Source organism: Pongo abelii, chromosome 9 (genome assembly GCF_028885655.2).
Source record: "Pongo abelii isolate AG06213 chromosome 9, NHGRI_mPonAbe1-v2.0_pri, whole genome shotgun sequence".
Taxonomy (NCBI): Eukaryota; Metazoa; Chordata; class Mammalia; order Primates; family Hominidae; genus Pongo; species Pongo abelii.
In genome coordinates this window covers 28,937,461-28,961,124 of record NC_071994.2, presented here as the reverse complement: position 1 = coordinate 28,961,124, position 23,664 = coordinate 28,937,461, and positions in this window count along the sequence as shown.

Sequence of the window (23,664 nt, the reverse complement as noted above, 5' to 3'; positions counted from 1 at the left end):
CACTTACACTTTTATCTTCATGACTTCTCTGTTAATTAATCATTGGAGGAAGATAAGGGTGAACATAGGAGAAGCAAAGAGATAAGATATGAGTAATTCAGTCATCCTTTAAGAGAATTTGGGGGTTGGAACCAGGGAAGTAGCAGTGCATATAGTTAGAGGTCATCTGAATTTCTGTTTGTGAGCATGTGCATTTTATTGCTAAGGAAGAATATTTTTAGCTTTATAGAAAGAACATGATGACATCAATATCTTTTCACCTAAGAAGTTGGAATTGATTTTGCCATACTGCTCTAGACCTTCAGACCATGAGTTGTCTGGCGCTGGGTGATTTCCTTACCTTGGCTTCTACTTGGTTCTATAAAACAGCAATGATGCATACTTAGAAGCCATTGTAGTGATGAAAAATGAAATAGGTATAAAAACATAAAATACTTTCAACTTTGATCAAATGTAACACATTTTAGATAGTTGATTAATCTGTTAGGTTCAAGGGACAATCTGAAGAAAAACGAAACAAGGCAAAACTTTCAGATTTTAAATAGTAATTACCTGAATTCTTATATAAGCATATATATCATAATTTAGTTTTCACTTAAAATAGCTGTACATATTTATATTCTAAAATTTTTGTAAATTTTAGGAAATGACATCTACTGCATAATTTCCTATCAAGAAAATCTTTAGAAAGGTTAATGAATGGTTTCATATTTAGGCAAAATTCAAATTGTTTTAGAATTATTTGAAAAATAAAATTGGTCCTGCTGAAATTTTTCAAACTTTAAATACCAATATTATGTTTAATTTAAAAATTCATTCTGGAAAGTGTGTAAAAATTTCCCATTTGAGACACCCTGCTGGTAACATCCTGATGCTATAATGTGAATGTTTGTGTCTTCACAAAATTCATATATTGAAATCTCAACTCTTAAAACTGTGATATTAGGAAGTGGGACCTTTTAGGAGGTGAGTAGGTAATGAGTTGTAAGACCTCATGAACAGAACTAGTGCCCTTCTAAAATAGGCCCAAGGGAGTTTATCCATCCATCCTACCCTTTGAGGAAACTGCAAGAAGGTGCTGTTTCATGAGCCAGAAAAGAGGCTCTTCCCAGCGAGCAAATCTGCTACTGTCTCGGTCTTAACTTCTCAGCCTCTAAAACTATGAGAAATACATTTTGTTTTTTATAAACTACTCAGTCTATGGTATTTTGTTATAGCAGCCTGAACCAACTAAGATGACTGAAAAAACATGAGGACTTTTTTCTTCCTTACATGAGAGATTTGCATGAGGATATGTATGTATACATATACCTCCAAATGAACTATTCAAGCTTTATTATTTTGTACTAAATTCTGACACACACACACTGCATTTTATATTTAACAATAGAAAATTATTGTTAAATAAAGAGAACCAGGGTATATCAATTATTAATAATCTATATATTAATATGATCTTTGATCTCTTTACCATAGCCATTTGTTTGCTATGATTTATAGGAATAAATACACAATATTAAAGAGAATTAAAATTATATATATATATAATTAAAGCTGTAATTATGTATTTAAAGTTTGGTTTTTTGTATAAGAAATAAATCATGGTTTATAAAAGTACATTATAATAAACTATAATTTAATTTTTCTTTTAAAGTAAATTATATTTTAACTATTTAAAATTAATTATAAATAGTTAAATTTATTTTGATCATTTTTCATAAACCCTCTTGGCCAGGCATGGTGGCTGACACCTGTAATCTTAGGAGGCCACAGCAGGCAGATTGCTTGAGTCAAGAAATTTGAGGCCAGTCTGGGTGACATGGCAAAACTCTGACTCTACAAATAATACAAAAATTAGCTGGGCATGGTGGTGCATGCCTGTAGTCCCAGCTACTCAGGAGACTGAAGCAGGAGAATCACTTGAGCCCAGGAGGCAGAGGTGGCAGTGAGCTGAAATCTTGCCACTGCACTCCAGCCTGGGCAACAGAGTGAGACCTTGTTTAAAAAAAAAAAAATAAAAGACAAAACAAACAAAAAACACTTCAAAACAAACAAAAAAAATCTTTGTCAGAGTTTATTTGATTAACACATTTATTTTCAAATCTTACAGTATTATTTTAATGTAAGCATAATTATTTTGTGATGCCATTTTAAAATTTAGAGTTAAAATTAATCCAATAGGTCTGTATGATACTTTCCAGTTTACATTGAGGATTTAAATCTGAAAAATATTTCAAGTAAAACTTCTAATTACACTGGAGTTTTTAACATTGTATGTTATTAATATTACCTTTCATGGAAGTGACAGCTTTTGAGATGAATGTATTATAATGAATCTAGCCCATGTTAAAGAACATCATAAAAAAGTTTTAGTGGGTGAGTTAATAAAAAATATATATATTTTATCTTTCTTTCCTCTTATGACTGAATACACAGTATTAATTATATAACCAGCTAAACTAGTAATATATTCAAAAATGAGTTAATATAAAATTGTGAAATGATTCATAAGTCCACTGCTCTTTCCCAATTAGTAGAGGATTCTTGGTTATGGTAGCAGGTGGTTTCAGTTTTCTGATTTTTCATTTCTAGCTTAATGTTAAGCAAAGTTATGAAAAACTCTAAAATGTTTTCCCCAATACATCATAAAACAAATGTAATCAGGAGTAGAAACAAGTTTAACAATCTGGTGTTAGAAAAACAATACAGAGATCTGAATTACTATCATAGAAAGCCAATTTATTTGGACGTGTTCCACATAAGACAGTAAGGCACTGTGCACTCAGAACAGAGTGAAATATGTCGCTTAACTTTAGGTTCTTTTATTGAGCAGCTAGGTGGAAAGGTGCGACAAATGTGCCAAAATTTCAATGTTATAACACAATAGAAAAGTGCTTCTCACTCACAGGACCAAACAATATGGTATGCCTGTTCAGTTGGATCTCCTGGGAATTCCCACTTAAGTGGTGACGCAGGAAGCCTGAATCTTCCTGTACCTTGGTTTAATTATTTCCTTAAATATTGGAGTCCTCTGCTGGATCATCTGCATTTAGGTGGTTCATGAGAAGGAGAGAAACTATGAAGCATTTCAGGAAAATTTTAATTGCCAAGTCTGAAAATCAAATACATCACTCTGCTCACAATTCATTTATGAGAACTCAGTTCACCAGAATTCTCTAATTGCAAGGAAGCCTAGGAACTTTGTTCTAGCTCTGTGTCCAGAGTCAAAGATTGAGGAGTGTCTGGATGTCTCTGCTACAGGGTCTACGGTGTCTCTAGGATCATAATAATAATTTAAAAAAGAGGCTGCATACAAGATGTGAATTCAGGAAAAAAGAGGAAAATGATGTTTGGGAATACTGTCGTCTCAATAAATGACTCCCAAGTTCACTATGCTTGCAATAGGGTTTAGTTTTTGTGTGCTCTTACTAGTTTTGTCTAACACAAGGTCACTAAATTTTCCTACAAGGTTTTCTCCTACTCATTTTTATTTTAACTTTTACATTTAGGTTGATAATTCATTTCAAACAATTAAAATACACCACGACATAGACATGGACAAAGAGTTCATGACTAAAACACCAACAACAATGGCAACAAAAGCCAAAATTGACAAATGGAAAGAGCTTCGGCACAGCAAAAGAAACTACCATAAGGGTGAACAGGCAACCTACAGAATGGGAGAAAATTTTTGCAATCTAGCCATCTGACAAAGGGCTAATATCCAGAATCTACAAAGAACATAAAAAAAATTTACAAGGAAAAATCCAACAACCCCATCAAAAAGTGGGCAAAGAATATGAACAGACACTTCTCAAAAGAAGATACTTATGCAGCCAACAAACATATGAAAAAAAGCTCATCATCACTGGTCATTAGAGAAATGCAAATCAAAACCACAATGAGATACTATCTCATGCCAGTTAGAATGGTAATCATTAAAAAGTCAGGAAACAACAGATGCTGGAGAGAATGCAGAGAAATAGGAACGCATTTACACTGTTGGTGGGAGTGTAAATTAGTTCAACTATTGTGGAAGACAGTGTGGCGATTCCTCAAGGATCTAGAACCAGACATACCATTTGATCCAGCAATCCCATTACTGGGTACATACGCAAAGGATTATAAATCATTCTACCATAAAGACACATGCACAAGTATGTTTATTGCAGCACTGCACAATAGCAAAGACTTGGAACCAACCCAAATGCCCATCAGTGATAGACTGGATAAAGAAAACGTGGCACATATACACCATGGAATACTATGCAGCCATAAAAAGGGACGAGTTCAGCCAGGTGCAGTGGCTCACACCTGTAATTCCAGCACTTTGGGAGGCTGAGGCAGGTGGATCACCTGAGGTCAGGAGTTTGAGACCAGCCTGGCGAACATGGTGAAACCTTGCCGCTACCAAAAATACAAAAATTAGCTGTGCGTGGTGGCACACACCTGTAATCCCAGCTACTCCAGAGCCTGAGGCAGGAGAATTGCTTGAACCTGGGAGGCGGAGGTTGCAGTGAGCTGAGATCGCACCATTGCACCTGGGTGACAGAGCAAGACTCCATCTCAAAAAAAAAAAAAAAAAAAAAAAAATTGGATGATTTCATGTCTTTTGTGGGAACATGGATGAAGCTGGAAACCATCATTCTCAGCAAACTAACACAAGAACAGAAAACCAAACACCACATAGTCTTACTCATAAGTGGGAGTTGAACAATGAGAACACATGGACACAGGGAGGGGAACATCACACACCGGGGCCTGCCAGGGAGTGGGGGGGCTACGGGAAGGATAGCATCAGGAGAAATACCTAATGTTGATGACAGGTTGATGAGTGCAGCAAAACACCATGGCATGTGTATACCTATGTAACAAACCTGCATGTTCTGCACATGTATCTCAGAACTTAAAGTATAGTAATTAAAAAAATATTAAAACAATTTTTTCCTTTTTTGCTGTGAGGTTGATATGGCTTGGCTGTGTGTCTCCACCCAAATCTCATGTTGAATTGTAACTCCTAATGTTGGTGGAAGGACCTGGTTGGGGGAGATAGGATCATGGGCACAGATTTTCCCCTTCCTGTTCTTGTGATAGTGAGTGAGTTCTCACTATGAGGTCTAATAGTTTAAAAGTGTGTGGCACATCCCCCTTCACTCTCTCTCTCGTGTCACCATGCGGAGATGTGCTTGCTTCCCCTTCACCTTCCGTCATAATTGTAAGTTTCCTCCTGAGGCCTCCCCAGCTATGATTCCTGTGAGTAAATTAAACTTCTTTGAACAATGAGAACACTTGGACACAGGGTGGGGAACATCACACACCGGGGCCTGTTGTGGGGTGGGGGGAGCGGGGAGGGATAGCATTAGGAGATATACCTAATTTAAATGACGAGTTAATGGATGCAGCACACCAACGTGGCACATATATACATATGTAACAAATCTGCAGGTTGTGCACATGTACGCTAGAACTTAAAGTATGATAAAAAAATAAATAAAAATAAACTTCTTTTATGTATAAACTACCCAGTCTCAAGCAGTTCTTTATAGCAATGTGAGAATGGACTAATACAGAGATAGACAGACCATTGCCCATGCAACACTGTTTGAAAAGACTATTTGCACTTGCTCAGTGAGTTATCTTAAAGATTTGTGTGTATGTAACCATGTGTACCTTTTTATGGACTCCCTTGTCTTCCATTAATGTGCGTGTCTATCTTCACATCAATACCACACTGTCTTGGTTTCAGCAAGACATGTTAAGTCTTGAAATCAAGCATGGATGTGCTTCAATTTGAATTTATTTTTTCAAAGTTATTTTTGTTAGTCTAAGAGTTATGCATTTAATACACATTTCAGAATAATCTTGTCAATTTTAGCAAAAAAAAAGCCTTATGGGGTTTTGACTGGGAATGTGTTAAATCTATAGATCACTCTGAAGACAATGGACATCTTAAACTATTTGGTGTTGTGCTACAAAAACTTAGTATATTCCTCCATATATTTAGGCTTTCTTTAATTTTTCCAGGAATGATTTGCAGTTTTCAGTGTCCAGTCTTGCATGTATTCTGTTAAATTTACCTGTAAGTATTTTATGATTTTAATGCCATTGAAGATGGTGTTTGATGCTATTATAAATGGCATCATCTCTTTTTTTCTCTATTTCTGCTTCTTCATGATACTTCTTACCATCTAGAAAAAACTGTTTTTTAAAGAAGTATGGGACTTATATTTTGAGGCCTTGTTAAGTACATATTTTAGTTCTGATAGGAGTTTTATAGTTTCCTTAATATTTTCTGCAGAAACAATTCTGTCATCTACAAACTTTCAGAAAATATTTACTTTTTCTCCAATCTCTGTATGCATTTTACTTATTTTTGCAATGGCTGGAACATCTAGTAAAATTTTGAAGAGATGTGGTTGATAGTGGTGTACAAGTACTCTATATTCTTCATCTATTTGTCATAGCAATTAATAAAAACAGAGTTATTAAATTCAAAATTATTTTGTCAAATTTTTATTTTAAGTTCAAGGGTACATGTGCAGGTTTGATACATAGGTAAACTTGTGTCATGGGGGTTTGTTGTACAGATTATTTCATCACTCAGTTATTAAGCTTAGTACTCATTAGTTAGTTTTCCTGATCGTCTCCTTCCTCCCCCCTCCACTATCTGATAGGCCCCAGTGTCTGTTGTTTCCCTCTATGTGTCCATGTGTTCTCACAATTTAACACCCACTTATAAGTGAGAATATATGTGGTATTTGGTTTTCTGTTCCTGTGTTAGTTTGCAAAGGACAATGGCATTCATTGCCATCCATGTTCCATTCCACGTTCCTGCAAAGAACATGACTTTGTTGTTTTTATGGCTGTATAGTATTCTGTGGTGTATATGTACTACATTTTCTTTACTGAGTCTACAATTGATGATCATTTAGGTTGATTCCATGTCTTTGCTATTGTGAGTAGTGCTGCAATGAACATATGTGTACATGTGTCTTTATGATAGAATTATCTATATTTTGGGGGTATATATCCAGTAATGAGATTGCTGGGTTGAATGGTAGTTTTTTTTCTAGTTCTTTGAAAAATCACCACACTATCTTCCAAAATGGCTGAACTAATTTACCCTCCACAAACAGTGTATAAGCATTGCTTTTCTTCTGCAACCCCCCCAGTAACTGTTATTTTCTGACTTTTAATAATAGCTATTCTGACTGGTGTGAGATAGTATCTTATTGTGGTTTTTAATTGCATTTTTCGAATAATCAGTGACACTGAGCTTTTTAAAAAAATGTTTGTTGGCTGCATGTATGTTTTCTTTTAACAAGTTTCTGTTCATGTTCTTTGCTCACTTTTTAATGGTTTTTTTTAAATTGTAAATTTGTTTAAGTCCTCTATAGATGCTGGATATTAGACCTTTGTCAGATGCATAGTTTGCAAAAAATTTCCTCCCATTCTGTAGGTTATCTGTTAGTCTGTACACAGTTTCTTTTGCTGTGCAGAAGCTCTTTCATTTAATTAAATCCCATTGGTCAATTTTTGTTTTTGTTGCAATTGCTTTTGATGGTTTCATCATAAAATCTTTGCCTTTTCCTCTTTCCAGAATGGTATTGCCTAGGTGGTCTTCCAGAGTTGTTATAGTTTTGGGTTTAACATTTAAGTCTTTAAAGCATTTTGAGTTGATTTTTGTATATGGTGTAAGGAAGGGGTCTTGTGTTAATCTTCTGCATATGGTTAGCCAGCACCATTTATTGAACAGGGAGTTCTTTCTCCATTGCTGGTTTTTGTCAGCTTCATTGAAGATCATAGAGTTATAGTTTTGAAGCCTTAATTCTGGGCTTTCTATTCTGTTCCATTGGTCTATGTGTCTGTTTCTGTACAGTATCATGCTGTTTTGCTTTCTGTAGCCCTGTAATACAGTTTGAAGTTTGGTAAGGTGATGCTTCCAGCTTTGTTCTTTTTGCTAAGAATTGTCTTGGCTATTCAGGCTTTTTTGTTTCATATCAATTTAAAAATAGATTTTTCTAGTTCTGTGAATAATTTCATTGGTGGGTTAACAGAAATAATATTGAACCTATCAATTGCTTTGAGAATAATGACCATTTTAGCAATATTAATTCTTCCTATCCGTGAGCATGGAATGTTTTTCCATTTGTTTGTGTCATCTCTGATTTCTTTGAGCAGTGTTTCGTAGTTCTCCTTGTAGGAATCTTTTACTTCCCTGGTTAGCTGTATTCCTAGGTATTTTATTCTTTTTATAAGTATTGTGAATAAGATTGCATTCTTGATTTGGCTCTCAGCTTTGCTATTGCTGGTTTATAGGAAAGCCAGTGATTTTTGTACATTCCTTTTGTATCTTGAGACTTTGCTGATCTTGTCTATCAGCTGAAGGAGCTTTTGGGCTGAGACTTTGGGCTTTTCTAGATGTAAGGTTATGTTGTCTGTTAATAGGGATAGTTTGAGTTCCTATATTCCTATTTGGATGCCCTTTATTTCTTCTGCCTGATTGGTCTGGCCAGGACTTCCAATACTATGTTGAATAGGAGTGGTGAGAGACGGCATCCTTGTCTTGTGCCAGTTCTCAAGGGGAATGTTTCCAGCTTTTGCCTATTCAGTATGATGTTGGCAGTGGGTTTGTAATAGATGTCTCTTGTCATTTTGAGGCATGTGCCTTCAATATCTAGTCTGTTGAGAGTTTTTAACCTGAAGAGATGTTAAATTTTATTGAAAGCCTTTTCTGCATCTATTGAGAAAATAATGTGGCTTTTGTCTTTAGTTCTGTTTAAGTGATGAATCACATTTATTGATTTGCCTATGTTGAACCAACCTTGCATCCCAGGGATAAAGCCTCCTTGATTGTGGTGGATAAATTTTTGATGTGCTCCTAGATTTGGTTTGCCATATTTTGTTGATGATTTTTGCATTGATATTCATCAAGGATATTGGCCTGCAGTTTTCTTTCTTTCTTTTCTTTTCTTTTCTTTTTTTTTTTTTTTTTTTTTTTGGTTGCATCTGCCAGGTTTTAGTATCAGGATTATGCTGACCCTATAGAATGAGTTAGGGAAAAGTCACTCCTCTTTGATTTTTTGGAATAATTTCATGCTCTTCTTTGTACATCTGGTAGAATTGAGCTGTGAATCTGTCTGGTTCTGGGCTTTGTGGAGTTGGTAGGCTATTTATTACTGATTCCATTTGGGACCTCATTATTGGTCTGTTCAGGGACTCAATTTTTTCCTGGTTCAGTATTGGGAGAGTGTGTGTATCCACTAATTTATTCATTTCTTCTAGATGTCCTAGTTCATGTGTGTAGAGGTGCTCATATTCTCTGATAGTTATTAGTATTTCTGTCTGGTCAGTGGTATTATTCCCTTTGTCATTTCTAATTGTGTTCATTTTTATCTTCTCTCCTTTCTCCTTTATTATAGTTAGCAGTCTACCTATTTTATTAGTTAAAAAAATCCTGCATTTGTTAATGTTTTGAATGGTTTTTCATGCTGCACTATTTCAGTTTACCTTTGATTTTCGTTATTTCTTCTCTTTTGCTAGCTTTTTTTTTCAGATGTGATGTTCCATTGTCAAATTCAGATCTTTCCAACTTTTTGATGTGGGTACTTAGTGCTATCAATTTTCCTCTTAACACTGTCTTAGCTGTTTCCCAGAAATTCTGGTATGTGTTATCTTTTGTTCTCATTTGTTTCAAAGAACTTCTTGATTTCTGCCTTAATTTCATTATTTATCCAAAAGTCATGGGGGAGCAGATTTTTAAATTTCCACGTCATTGTATGGTTTAGAGCAAATTTCTTAGCCTTGATTTCTAATTTGACTGTTATGTGATCTGAGAGAGTTGTTGTTATTATTTCAGTTTATTGCATTTGCTAAGGAGTGTTTTATGTTCAACATTGTGATTGATTTTAGAGTATGTACCACCTGGCAATGACAGAAATGTGTATTCTGTTTTTGGGGTGGAGAGTTCTGTAGATGACTATCAGGTCCATTTGATCAAGTGCTGAGAACCAGTCTTGAATATCTTTGTTAATTTTTTGTCTTGATGATCTATTTAATACTATCAGTGGGATGTTTAAGTCTCCCACTATTATTCTGTGGGAGTCTAAGTCTCTTTGAAGGTCTCTAAGGACTTGCTTTATAAATTTGGATTTTCCTGTGTTAGTCATGTATATATATATATATATATATATATATATATATATGTAATATGCTACATATATATATCATATGCTACATTATATATATATATAGCATAGTTAGGTCTTCTTCTTGATTTAAACCCTTTACTGTTATGTAATGCTCTTCTTTTTTTTAATCTTCTCTTTTTTATCTTTTTTTATTGCAATCCCTGATTTCTGTTTTGCATTTGTGTGGTAGATTTTTCTTCATCTCTTTATCTTGAGCCTTTGGTTGTCATTGCATATGACATAGGTCTCTTCAATATAGCATACCAATGGGTCCTGGTTTTTTATCCAGGTTGCCACTCTGTGCCTTTTAATTGGGGCTTTTAGCGCATTTACATTAAAGGTTAGTAGTAACATGAAAGGATTTGATGCAATCATCATGATGTTAGCTAGTTATTATGCAGACTTGTTTATGTAGTTGCTTTATAGTGCCAATGGTCTGTGTACTTCAGTGTGTTTTGCAGTGGCTGGTAGTGGTCTTTCCATATTTAGTGCTTCCTTCAGGGGCTCTTTTAAGGTATGTCTACTGGTAATTAATTCTTTAGCATTTGCTTGTGTGACAAGAATCTTATTTCTACTTTGCTTATGAAGCTAGTTTGGTGATACAAAATTCTGGGTTGGAATTTCTTTTAAGAATGCTGAATATTGATCCCCAATCTCTTTTAGATTGTAAGGTTCTGCTGGAAATCCCAAAATATTACCAAAGTTTTTTCTCATTTCTCTCTTTAGTTTCCTCTTTATTTTTTTGTATCTTGAATTTCCTTTATTAGATACATATACACTTATTATTCTAAAGTGCTTTGATGAACTTATTTTTTCTATCATTAGGATATGTTCATTATTCTGAAGTCTATTTCAATATTACAGCCCAGGTTTTTAGAAAATTAATGTTCAAATGGCTTTTCTACTAACTTTACTTTTATTTTTCTCAGTATTTTTCTTAAATGTTTCTTGTAGATAGCATATTGGTGGATCTTGCTTTCCTGTCAATATGCTTCTATTTAAATTTACCTCCTTTTTATTTGATTATGTATGTATACTATATGCTGTTTCTTTTTTTCATTCCTTTCTTTGTTTTAAACATTGTTTTACATTTTTATTTCTTCACCATTATTTTATCTGTTTTTCCTTCTAATTTCTTCTGCAACTCTAATGATGTATATATGTAGCCCCATTGATATTGGCTCACAAAGTTCAGGGTTTTCAGCCATTTTTTTGTATTGTATTTTAGGTCATTTCTTTTGCTATGTGGTCAACTTCACCAATCTTTTCTGCTATGTCTAATCAGCTGTTAATTTCAGTAGACTTTTTAACATTTTAGATATTATATTTTTTACCTCTAGATATTCTGATTCTATTTACATAAATTACCTTTTGTATTAGTCAATTTTCATGACGATAAAGACATACCTGAGACTGGGTAATTTAAAAGACAGGGGGTTTAATTGACTCAAAGTTCTGCATGGCTGGGGAAACCTCTGCAAACTTACAATCATGGTGGAAGAGGAAGAGGCACAACTTACATAATGGCAGGTGAGAGAGAGTGAGCAAGAACAGGAAAACCTGATTTATAAAACCATCAGATCTTGTGAGAACTCACTCACTAAAATGAGAACCGCATGTAGGAATCTGCCCCCATGATTCAATCACCTCCTACTAGGCTCCTCCCTCAACACGTGGGGATATGGTAATTACAGTTCAATATAAGGCTTGGGTGAAGACACAGCCAAACCTTATTATTCCACTTCTGCCCCCTTCCAAATCTTATCTCCTCACATTTCAAAACACAGTCATGCCTTCCCAAAGGTCCTTCAAAATCTCAACTCATTTCGGCATTAACCCGAAAGTCCAAGTCCAAAGTCTCATCTGGGACAAGGCAAGTCCCTTCTGCCAATGAGCCTGTAATACCAAAAGCAAGTTATTTACTTTCATGATACAATGGGGGTACAAGCATTGGATAAATGCTACCATTCTAAATGGAATAAATTGGCCACAACAAAGGGGCTACAGGGCTCATGCAAGTCCAAAATCCAGCAGGGGAGACATCAAAATTAAAACTCCAAAGTAATCTCTTTTAACCCCATGTCTCACATCCGGGACATGCTGATGCAAGAGGAGAACTTTAGTTGTTTTAAGCTATTGACATTTGTAGCCATTGGCTACTGCAACATAATCTAGCCTGCCCTAACTGGTACAGTCAGATTTATCCATGATAAATTTAAAATACTGTCTATGCATACCGTACACAAATCTGTAACATAAAATATAATTTGATAATTTAGTTCATGCATGGATTCAAGAACAACTGTTAATTATGGACACTACAGCAATATGAATACAACTTAAGCCATATTTAGTTCTTCATTTTAGAATTTTAATCTATGCTGTTAAACTTATGAGCTTATAAGTTTTATTTTAAAAGATCTTGCAACTTAATAAACTATAATTTCTACCTAGTAGGCACTTTAAATTTTTAAAGTAACTATTTTCTTCTAAAAATCCTTCCTTCGAACACCTATCATTATTCAACTATAAAGTGTACTGAATGATAACATATTCATTGTACACTTTTTGTTTACTTACCTTATTTATAGAAATTTTCTGTCTCTTCAAAAACTATAAATTCTATTTTAAAAAAGATTGTTCCATTCACTGATGTTTTGCTCTCTAGCTAGAGATTTGACAATCTTACATTGCAAAATAAATTCATATTTAGTTATTCTCTTAAAAGATATAAAATTTAATTCACTTTAGCCCTTCAGCCCATTTTGTAACTTACAACAAAATATTTTGCCTGTTTTTTAAGAAAATACTTTTAATATACATTTAATTTCAATCTCTCTTTTGATAGACAAGGATGGTTCTTCTAGCTGTTACTTTATTCCAAAAGTCACATAGGCTAGCTATAATGAACAGACCTCCTAAAAAAATGTTAAACACTAACCTGGCTGCCTGAGAAGACAGATTAGTGCAAGGTGGTGGTAAGGCATTTATTTTTGTCTTCTGAGTTTCTTATTTCTATCTCCATCATCTTTTATCATGTATTAAATAGTTTCTGACTCATTCTTCTATCTATCTTAAAGAGATAAAAGAGACGTTTTCTTCTATATTCAAATCTACTGACTGTTTATTTAAATATTCTTTTGTGTTCTATCTAATTATACTGTTTTTATACAAGGGGCTTGTGTTGGAATTGTGCTATGGACACACCATACAAAAGCATTAGGAGATATACCTAATGTAAATGATGTGTTAATGGGTGCAGCACACAAACATGGCACATGTGTATATATGTAACAAACCTGCACGTTGTGCACATGTACCCTAGAACATAAGTATAATAAAAATAAATAAATAAATAAATAAATAAAAAACATCTAATTTCAAAAAAATTTTTTTTCTAAAAACTATGTTCTTTGGATAATATCTTATACAAGCAGTTTAGATATACTTACTATATGATATTTTAGAGTACATTAAATGTTCTAAGTCCAAATGTGACTTTTTACTGGGGGGTACAGTGTCCAGTGTTTTCTGCAATCATTTGACCTTAGGGTCTTTCATTTATAGAAATCTTGCATAATGTTCACTCTTTAGATCTTCTTTAACAAATAGAATTAAATTAATGGCATCATATTTCTAAAAGGAGAAAGTACTTTTTTATCATTGAATAAATTATTTGTCACCCAGAAGGAACATCCTCTTTAATACAAATAGCTCCCTCAGGAGTGAGGTGTGACTGTACCTCCTACTTGAAGGATTGGTAAGATTTATATATCAGTCTGAACTCTAAAACCACTGAAAACTATATTGTAACAGCTTGCCCTAAAATAAAACTAACTATTTTATCCACACTTGTTATGCAATGTAATGAGAATTGTCCCCACTAACTTCAAAAATTATTTACCTCCAATAGTCAGGTTTATTTAATTTCACAGAAAATAGTAGTTCTTTCAAAAAATTTTGTTTTAAAATCCTGCCACTATCCATCTTGTTAACAGACAAATGTAGTTTGCTGTCTCTATGCAAACTGGCATCTAGTATTTTCCTTTTATTATTCACATCAGATAAACAAAAATCCCATGAGTTTATAACTTCTGCCTAAAATATCTCTGGCTTACCAAACAATTGAGATAAATGAGTTTCATTTTCTTTATTCTGAGCTGGGTGGGTAGACATTTATAATATTGTTCCTCTTTTCAGGCACAATTCATTAAGGAGACATACCCAACTCAGAACAACAACAAAAAAAAACCCAAGTTTTTCTGACTATATTTTTATATCTTTTCCTTGGCTTATGTTATAAGCCAGTGTAATATGGGTTTTGACTTTGATAATTGAAGGTGTTTGATATATAATATTTATTTGTTCTCTTTGCTGCCTCAACAAAGCCAATAAGTATTGTGAGTGCAACATCAAAGTTCATCTGCATTTCCCTAATTTATTTTTGTTCTGGCCACTGTTATTCATTTCGTAGATTTCCTTCCACCAACCACAAATGCAATTTTCTTTTTGTAGTTATGTCATTTTCTTCTCCACAATTCCCAAAATTTTGTGATTTGGAGTCTTTATCAAGTCAAAAAATATTAGCAAAGGAAAGATACTGAACTTCTATAGGAAGTGGAAATCTAAAGGCCTGGCTGTATTAGATAATATTATCTTGACCGCTTGCCATCAACATTAATCCTTTCTGTACTTTTCTCTACATTAAGAAAGAAAAAGGAAAATGTAGAAGAAACTGATCCTGGTTTAAACTAGGCATAAGCTAGTAACAGCGAGAATTTGGGGAATGAATATGGAGCAGTTGTTCTTCCCTTAGTTCATGGTTTAATGGGTACAATATTGTCTATTCTAGAATTATTCAAAAAAAATCCAAGATAAGCATTTCATTTTAAATATTTTTTTATTTCTTTCCTTCTAGAAATTTCTTTGCATCATGCAATAGAATATTTATTTCAGAAAATACCTTCTCTGTTATATTTCAAGCATGGAGCCAGTGCTTCTATCCCATCATTGATATTCTTAGCATGCAATTTTACAGAATGGAATTAGGACTGAGAAAGGTCATATAATTTTTCCAACCTCATCAAATAAATCAGTATCAGAATTTTCACACTGAAGATTGTGTTTTTCCACTTACTATTGATATTCCAACCCTAGTTCTTTATGAGTAATCTGCTAAGGAAAGGACTATATCTGCATTGAAAATTCTTCTTATCATCTAAAATTGCTGGGATATATATATGGCCCATTTGACTGTTCTCCTGAGACTGCTAATCATTTGATTCCTTGTGTGTAAAACCCAACTTAAACGAAGACTGAAATATTTAATCTGTGAAAGAAACACTATAAGAAAGCAGGGCAATATCATGGATCTGGAAACTGGAATAATATCCCAAATCATTGGGTTGTATTTTTGTTTTGATGTAGCTTTATTAAATCTTATAAAGAACAGTTGAAGGAATCAGAAAAATAAGAAAGATATCAGAAAATAATAAAGGCTAAAGCAGGCTACATATATCATATAGTCTAATCTTTTATTTTACACACAAGGAAATTACTTCAGAGAGATTGTGCATCTGTCACAAGGTTTAAAAGAGAGTTTGGAAACTTTTGACTTACAACTCAAAGGTATTTAGCAGATATGTAGTATGTTGTTTGTTTCATTGTCTTGGGCATTTTTCTGGTGAGTCAAAGAGTCAAACAATAATTTTAAGTATCTAATATGAATCTAGCACTGTTCTAGATGTCATAGATCAAGTTTATATAAATATATCGAGATCTTTAAACAATATACATATATATTTATATCTATATATCACTATATATAAGGATACAAATCAGACGTGGATCAGTACCAAATACAATACCTATTCCAAATATTTCAAACATAAAATGATTTATTACAAGGATTCACTTGTTTTCAGGACATTGAAAGACAGAAGACATAAATGTAAAAACTGCTATTACATCTCTGATTTACAGGTACATTTTAGGGGATGATAAGTGATGATCTCAGCAGATTCAATCACTAAGTCAGGTAATTTACAAAAAAAAATTGTTTATGCAAAATCTCACATCTGCTGAAACCCATTCATTTGCTTTCAGTAGCCAGAATACAAATATGAGTTTTGCTTCTCATCTTCTTTCCAAATTATTTAAGCCCAGAAAGCAAACATTAGGTGGTTGAGAAAAGACATTGGCTGATACCAACTAAATTAGTCATACATATCTGCTAGATAATTGAGTTTCCTCTGCAGTGGGTCCCTTTACATTTTGTCAATTCCAAAAGATACATCCATATTCTTTAGGAAGATTTACTTGTCAACAATTCACTAGTCCTAGTCTCGGTGAATGTTTTCCTATTTAGATTTTACTACCTTTCTTGCCCTTTACCTTATCCTCTTCTATATAAATGTCTGTGTGTGTGTGTGTGTGTGAGTACCTTACCCTCCACTATATATATGTGTGTGTCTGTGTGTATACACATGTACATTTTGCTAATGTATAATTACATGTTGCTAATTCCAAGAGACATATCTGTATTCCTTAGGCAGATTTACTTGTCAACCATTCTCCAGTCCTAGTCTAGGTATATATTTCCTATTTAGATTTTATTACCTTTCTCTTGCTTTAACTATCATATGTATGTATATGTGTATATATACACATTCATGTATGTATATGTGTATATATACACATTCATGTATGTATATGTGTATTGTGTATGTATACACACATGTGTATATGGGTACATGTAGATATATCTGTACGTATATATATATACACACACACAAACATATATGTAAATATATCTATACACACATATAGATATATCTATACACACACATATATCTATACACAGAGAGAGAGAGAGAAGGAGAGACAGATTTATTTGTAGGAATAGGTTTATGTGATTGTGGGGTTTGGCAAGTTCAAAATCTGCAGAGTAGGCTGGCATGCTGGAGATACACGGAAAAGCTGATTTTTGCAGATTGAGTCTGAAGACTGACTTCACATAGAATTCCTTCTTTCTAGAGAAACTTCAGTTTGTATGTGTGAGTGCTTTCATTAAGGCCTTTAACAGATTGGATGAGGCTTACCCACCACCCACATTATAGAGGGCAATCTACTTAGAGTCTACCGGTTGAAATGTCAATCTTCTTTTAAAAAATAATCACAGCAGTGTCTTGAGTAGTGTTTGGCAAAATATCGTGATATTAAGGCCTAGACAGTTAACACATAATTAACCATCACAGTTCCACTAAGTCAAGAAAAAGGCAAAGATTTTACTGTTTACTGCAATTGAATACTGCATTGTATATTAGCTAGTGTGATTATTAAGGAGAAAAACTTGAGGCATAATAATTGGAAAATGGATAAAACTATCTCTACTTGCATTCCATATTATGTGCATCTGAAAAACACAAAAAATGCTAACACACAAAATACAGACATTAAATAACATAGAAGGGAACAAAATTATTTTACAAAGATAAATATTTTTATTTTTACAAACAATAATTGTACAATGTTGTGGAAGAAAAAAATTAAAATAGTAAAAAGTATAAAAATATTTAGTGATAATCTCAATATAAAACATACAAAAGTTATAGGATAAACTTGAAAATGCAGCATAACGTAGGCTTATCCTTACCAAATGAGACCCAGAATAGTACACAGTAGAAAATATGTTAGTAATGTTATTTATACCTTAATTTAAGAAAAATTATCTGAGTAAAAAATCAAACAAACAGACTTTTGGCAAAATAAGTAAAGTACCTATACTAATCATATTATTTTTCACCTAATTGAGAAAGTTTTGACAATAATATTGCATGTTATTCATAATTATGATGAACATCAGTCATAAACCAGGCTACATGGTGGCTTGCCTTTTAGGGATTAAAAAATCTGTAGTCTCAGACATCCTCACAGTGCTGAAACTTGAGAAAGATGAACAACAAAGACTGTGTGAGCCAGTGAAATTAAACAAAATTAACCTTCAAACAAAATTAACCTTCAAGTGATAAAGCTACTGACAAACCACTTTTAAAATAGAAGAGCTTGAAGAATATAATTCTCATGAATTATTGTTAATAAAACTATTAGAGACCAAATTGTAATTAATCAAAGTATGACAAGAAAAACTTTGGTAAAATACTGGTAATAATAAGCAATGGGTGTATTTAACTGTAGATCTAAAAGTAAGAAAAACAACAATAGTAACCATAAGATTGGTAGGATAGAACAAAAATATTATATGGTCTTAAATAGATGAATAATGTAACTTACAAAGTATGAAAGAGGGAGAGATGATCATAAGTACAATAGCTGACAAATTGCCTGATGTATAATGGCTGAAAATAAAAGATATTTTAAGTTGAAAGAAAAAAAACTACTGGGAAATTTTTTGAATATTGAATTAGCACAAAGGTAAAAACTAAAATAATAACACTTTAAAAGATTGGGTGATGGAGAAAATGGAGAGGAAAAGGAGAAAATATAAGAGTAATTATATTTATGTTCATGGTAGGGAAAATATAGAATGTCTAAAGAAAGAGGAAATTGAAGAAAGCAGAACATTTTATTATAATAAGTGTAAAATTACACAACTTTGGTAAAGCAGAAAGTATTGAAGAAAATATAGGTCTGTTTGTTACTTGAAGACTTGTTCACTTTAAGAGGTGAAGAGTAAGCAACAATCATAGTGAGCAGAGAAGGCAGGGTACCCTAAAAAGCTTGAAGATTCTCTGGGGATGCAGGCTAGGCAATAGTAGTACTTGGCACCTGCAGTCATTTCTGAGGACAAGAGAGACTTCCCCTAGGGCCCTCAGATATTTTGGGGAAAGAGAACTATAGTCATGTAGTAATGCAGATGAAGGCTTCTAAGCCATTCAAAATTGGATATTGTTCCAAATGTGTTGTTATTTGTGTCAATGAGTTTAATAATGATAGCTTAAGAGACCTAGGAGAATTTGAGTTAAAGTAAAATCCTGTGACATTAATACCCTCATATACATATATGTGATGAAAACCACCATACTTCCACAAGATCCTCAGGGTGTCACTTTTCCAGCTGGAAACCTGTGTGGCCAGTGAAGCCTTTGCTCGAGTTTTGCTCAGGCCCACTGGGCTTGTTCCATCCACTCAGTCTAGTAGGCTGCGCTTGGCTTGCACTACTGGCTTGGATCCCATGCCTGCCAAGGGCAAGACAGGTGTGGAGCAGTGAGGGGTGTGTCAGCAAGTGAGCACGGGGTCTGGCCACTGTGGACAACCAGGCACACTGGCTGCTGTGGTGGGGCAGGCAGCTCCATGCAAGCCTGCAGCTGGATCAGAGGCACCACAAGTTGCTTCTGCTGTGGGCACCTGCATCAGGGTGAAGGGAACGTGGTGGTACCCAGAAGCTTTGAGATGACAGAAACTGCAGACCCCCAAAGAGGGTTTCATAGTCTTAGCTCAGAGACTCTCTAAGTCTGGGCTCCCCAAACGGCCACAGCTCTTCTCTTCTTCTTGTCGCCCACAGTGTGGCAAGTGGGGGTGGGGGTAGCATGTTTCAGCCCTGTTTGTGTTACAACTCTACCAGTCCCCCATTTGGCAGGTCCTGAGTTCCTGTCCCATGTCTAGAAATAATCAGGTATGCGGACAACTGGAGGATGAGCAAGGCAGAGAGGAGCTTTATTGACAGAACAGCTCTCCAGAGACTCAAATTGAGTAGCTCCTTTCTGCAGGCAGGTTGTGCCGATGAGCGTCCAGCTCTCGGTGGAGAGGAGGACCATCGTGGGTAGTTCCTTTCTGCAGTCAGGTCATCCTGACATGTCCAGGAGACCCAAAGTGGGAAGCTCCTTCCCACAACTGTTAGTCCCAATGTCTGTGTGAATCTGGCTGTGTCTGGGGTTTTTATGGGCTCAGAAGGGAGGACATGTGTGCTGATTGATTCATGAGCAGCCATGCGCAGGCCAGGAAGAAGCACCATAAATTCTCACTCTGGGCTGCAGACTCCACCCAAAACCGGCAGCCTGGCCCCTAGACTTCAGGTCATACTTACCTTGAAGATGGGGCTTCACCAGGCACACTCTCCTTTCCACCCAGGAACCTGTCTGTCTCCCGTCACCATCAACATGCTGTCCACAGCACCCAGGCTGTTCATGCCAAGGAGGACCTGCAGGCCCATGCCAAGACACCCTCAGCACCCTGAGCATCCCTCCCATGCTTGTCAGCACCCAAAGTCTGGAGAGGGTCATGTCAGCAGGCGTCTGGCATGTCAGTGATACTCCAAGTGTGCACACACCTGGCTGGGTCATGACAGTGCCTGGGCTCAGTTTCCACTTTGCTCCAAAATCATAGAGGGTGCCAGGAGCAGGGAGAGGCCAGAGAGCAGGAGCAGAGCCCCTTCTCAGTGGCCCAGGGAGCCCGCCTTTCCCCGCTTCTGAGCCTGCAGGGTCTTCCTGGGTCCCTAAGAGTGCGGGGATGCCCGGGTCTGGAACCGCAGCTGGGTGACTTCAGCTGTACCCGGGAGCATGGGGCTCCCATCCCTCCAACTTAATAGGCAGCAGGGTTCCCACGTGTTTCCAGACCCTGACTGCTCCATGGAGCATGCAGTCCTGGCTACACCTTCCTGCTGCATCTGGTGTCTTCATTACTGCTGCTCCAACTGGCTGCCACTACCATCATTAATTTACAAATGTATATACACATTTAAGTTATACATATCTATGTAAATAGCCTTCATCCCTTTGTGCTGCTATTACAAAATACTTAATATGAGACTTGGTTATTTATTAAAAAACAGGCATTTATATCTCACTGTTCTGGGGGCTGGGAAGTCCAAGATCAAAGTGCCTGCAGGAGATTTGTTTGTCTTGTAAAGGCTGCATTATTCTGAGGGGAGAAATTCTGTGCCTTCGCGAGGCAGGTGGAAGAACAAACTAAACTGAATGCTGCATGAAGCCTCATTTATAAGGGCTTTAATCTCATTCACAATGTAGGAGTGCTGTTGGCCTAATCATGTCTTAAAAGCCCCACCTCAGCTGGGCACAGTGGCTCATGCACTTTGGAAGGCTGAGGCAGGTAGATCACAAGGCCAAGAGATCAAGACCATCCTGGCTAACATGGTGAAATCCCGTCTACTAAAAACACACACAAAAAAATTAGCTGGGCATGGTGGCATGCACCCGTAGTCCCAGCTACTCGGGAGGCTGAGGCAGGAAAATCACTTGAACCTGGGAGGCAGAGGTTGCAGTGAGCTGAGATCGAGCCACTGCACTCCAGCCTGGTGACAGAAGTGAGACTCCATCTCAAAAAAAAAAAAAAAAAAAAGCCCTATCTCTTAATACTATCAATTTGGCAACACCTGAATTTTGAAGGGGACACATTCATATAATTAATATAATTATACATACATACATATGGGAAAAGTTCAAGGACAGCCACATACTAAAATGTGAAACAGCTTTGGTCTACATCTACAGAGTTGTATTTCTATATGTTTTTATTAGTGATAAATAATAAAATTGCTATTGGTTTCTAATTTAAAGGCTACTGATCCAAGATGCAATCCTGAACTTACATCATCTGTGTGACTGTGGTGACTATGCACTTTAGGGCCTCAGTTTCTTTCCTTGCACATAGGCACTAATCATACTGATAAGAATGATAATTACCCAATTGTGTAGACTGAGTTAAGACACACACAGAAAACCTCTGGGCAAAAATGCTGGACACACGGGTGTTCAGTATTTTGTCATTGAATTAAAGTAATTACAATTTAATGTTAATGAAACTAAGGATAAAGAGTTACTTTAATATTATTTCAGCTGCTTTTACCTAGAACTGTGCTCATTTCCCTGATCCATATTCTGCAACCTAAAGCTTCCTGTAATATACTGGCAACTAACCAAATGTGAAGTATAATTCATGAGAAAAATAATTGTCCTCTGCAAATTCAACCCTATCTGGTAGTTAAAATGTCACATTATGTCTTCTTTTTTGCACACTTTCTATCAAAAGCATTGCTTCCATTTTACTGTGTTTAACCAGGTGTGGAAATATGAGTAATTATTTTAGCAGCTTTGGTCTTGCTTCATCACTCTGTCACTTTTTTGTTCCAATCATATGACCTAATGGCAGCTGTCAGGTAGAGGTGCTGAATGATATCCCACCATAAAATGCCTTCTTAGAATCCCAAGCTGAAATGCTGTCAGCTGGGCTGATTATGAAAATTTTACAATTTTGACAAGATAAAAACTACATGATTTGTCCAACACAAATATATGAATGAAATAACTGGTTTGGCCAATCAGTTTTTACTATCTTGGAAAACCTACTAGCCAAATGACAATCTATAGAAAATGAAGGCTAGTGAAGCCTCACATTATTAATAATAAAATAAATAAAATTGAATATCAAACCAATTTTTATATACAATGACAATTTAATCTACCATCTCTGAAAAGAGTAATGTAATGACAATATTTAATGTAATGAGGATGTGGTGAAACTGTCATTATGCCGCTATTGAATAATGTAAATTCATAAATTCTTTCTACAAAAAAATTTAGCAACATTTAATGATGGGAATATATACATAGAGAGAGACAGAGAGAGAGAGAGAGAGAGAGAAAGAATAAACCTCACAACTTATTATAAGGAGTTGTTTCACACAATTATGGGGGTTGAGAATTTCTGCTACCTATCATCTGCAAATTGGAGTCCCAGGAAAGCCAGTGGTTTAAATTCCAGTCTGAGTCTGAATGCTTGTGAAGTAGGATCACTGATAGTGTAAGTCTTAGTCCAAGGGCAGAAGGAGACTGATGTCTCGGGTTATGCATTCCAGCAGAGAGACAGAATTCTGCCTTCTCCCACTTTTTTGTTCTATCCCTGGCCTTCAAAAGATTAAAAGATGCCTACTTACCTTAGGGAGGGCAATCTATTTTACTTACTCCATCAATTAAAATGCTGATATCTCCTAAAAACACCCTCACAGGCACATTCAGTAATAATATTTAAAACAGATATCTGGGCATCTGTAGCCCAATGAAGATGGGCTTAACCATCACATTCCCCTTCTAGATTATGTTCTATGAAGTGAGCAGAAATTGCATATAGATAAATGGGCCAACATTTTCCTATAAGATTTATTTATATCAGTTAAATGCAATAAATTAATATTCCATAATTTGGTAGAAATTAAATACATTCATCCTTAACCTTGTAGCTTCCAAAAGAACCTTACATCAGATTTACCCTTCTGCCTGTAACAAGTATAAACTTTGGAAAAGAATCAAATGCACTAACAACTCTTTGAAGACACTGGGAAGCAAACAAAGCAGGCAGAAACTGGAGGTGAAATGGCTCTTGAAACCAGGGGAACACAGAAATATACATTTATCTTACTTTTCCCTTAAAGGAACTCCACAGTCCACAAAGCTAATGAAGGGTAAGAGCTCAAGTAGGAGGAAGCTAATTTAATGGGCTG